At 35.1% G+C, this 2,214-nt stretch overlaps 1 protein-coding gene across 1 annotated transcript in view; it reads right to left on the bottom strand.

Moving 5' to 3' along the window:
• Positions 1–890: 890 nt before the first annotated feature.
• The window catches only part of LOC119594807 (basement membrane-specific heparan sulfate proteoglycan core protein-like), a gene marked incomplete at its 5' end in the record, with an annotated part of 219,836 nt that continues 218,512 nt past the window's right edge, over positions 891–2,214 (bottom strand). Inside the window, 1 exon segment of the mRNA XM_037943897.1 lies at positions 891–2,214.

Here is a 2,214-nt window from a genome sequence, read left to right as displayed (position 1 = left end):
TCTGCCCAAAATCAACTAATCAAGTCAAGGTGCAGGATGAAAGAGATCCTATTGTTTAGAATAGGAAAAAAATTTCAAATAATCTGAAAAAAAGCAGCCTGTCACACTACTTTATTTGCTTAACTAAATTATAAAAATGGAAGCATAGAACAAATAGAATTTGCTTTACAATTTAAAATCAAATAATACCAAACTGTTACAAAGAGTCTTTAGAAGAGCCAGATGCTTCGTTCACCTTAAATTTTTACGGGAACAATACACGTTGAGGTAAAAATTGGGGATAAAAGCATGATTAACCTATCTTTATTCCAGACACAAATTTTAAAAAAATAGAGATTAATTTTTCTTTTCCCTTTTTTTTTTGAACCACATAACACCCCCACATTATTGAGAAAATGGGCACACACAAAGGCACAACGAAGCCAGCAGTGGCTGTGGGTATTTGTCGGAAAACCCTCAGTCTGGCCAGAGAAACCAGCCCATTTCAAAAGCGAAGCGTTGTGTAAGATCTTTATCCCCAGTTCACTTTTTTTGGGGCGAAGCGAGGGCCCGAAAACCCCCAGGGGACCCCGCAACAAGTGCATCATCAAAAAAAAACAGAGGATAGTCATTTAGCCGCAGAGGTCTTAAGACAAGGCCCGGAAGCCCAAGCCCAGGAAATGAACAAAGGGCATTGGGGAATCTTGGATATGGTCTGCACAAAAAAAGTTTTAGTTCCCACTGGTCTTTATACATTTTGGGGTGAAAACTGCAACAAAAACAAAAAAAAAGAGTCTCAAAGATACTTTTACTGAAACAAGACATAGATGGTAATAAAAAATCATGTTCCAATTTCAAACTTGATCTTAGTAACTTACCAGACTGTTTTTAGAGGCAAAGGAGACAGGAGAAAGATAAAAGATTTTAATGTGATGCTTTTTGCCCTAGTTAGATCTAAATTCCTTTCTTTTTGTTCAGAATACCCACAAGACTGTACTGCAAGTAAGTTGAAAATCTAAAAATTAAGAAACAATTAGTCAATTCAGAAAAAAATGCCTTAATAATATGCCATGTTGCTTGATCTTACAACAGAAACCTTGTTCACAAATTCTCAGGACCCCAATGATTACTTGCTAAGAACTTAAATGAAAATCATGGCCAAACTGTAGGACTGTTGATCACATTACAAAACAACTGGGCATTGTTTAAATTACATTCATCATGAAAGAGTACAGACAGCTGTGCGACTTCCATGTGCATAATCTTTTAAAAATGACAGTATGGACATCTCAACACCTAAGACCTTGGCAAATACAGGGCATGAAGCACATGATGGTATAATATCAACTGATCCATGATCCGTAAGGTCCTGGATCTTACACCGTATGCCCAACAGTGCTTCTTGAAGGCGAGTTGTATACAGGAGAAATGATGATTCTATAAATTCTCAAAGAAGCCCAATCTAAAGCTTATTTCATTGATCACGCACAACACAAAAACACACTATACAGTTATCAAACTCATGATATGGGTCTTAACCATAAAACACTGACTCATTAAAAGGTTGTGACTATTTAACATTGGACTCAAGAATGGGCATGGCAGTTATCAGGCTATGATTAACTTAAAAATAAAGTTAGTTTGATTTCCTTACTAGAAACAAACCCAAATTAAAGTCTGAACATAATGGCAGTGTTGATAGCAAAAGTTAATTAACATAATAAACTTAAGTTACACAACTATTTTACATCTTAAGTAAGAAGTAAACGTTCATCCTGGTAGCACCATTGTCAGCTGAAGAAAATTAAATCAACAATTGAAACACAATAATAATAAGGATGATAAATGAAAAAAAAGAAAAGAAAATATTAAAAAAAGGAAATAAAGCTGCAAATTTGGTCTTCATGCAATCACAAGGCAATATTGTTTTCTTCACATTTTCCTTTCTTAGCAAAAATATTACCAAAGGTCGTAACTTCACACACACCAAAGAAAAATAATGATCATATTCAACAAGAGTATATCAATCTTTTTATGAGGCTCACCTATATCATGAGTAAAGACAAGCATTGTATTTGGGGAGCACATACACCTTTTGAGAGCTCACCACCATTGTGAATAAGGTTAGATATAACACTAAAAACAACAACATGTTACAAGATGTCACATACAACACCACCAAGCATCTGGGGAGACACACATAGAAGCTCTCACATCACAATAAATGTCACAGAC

This window comes from Penaeus monodon, chromosome 34 (assembly GCF_015228065.2).
Source record: "Penaeus monodon isolate SGIC_2016 chromosome 34, NSTDA_Pmon_1, whole genome shotgun sequence".
NCBI lineage: Eukaryota > Metazoa > Arthropoda > Malacostraca > Decapoda > Penaeidae > Penaeus > Penaeus monodon.
This window is presented reverse-complemented; position numbering and strand designations above follow the sequence as displayed.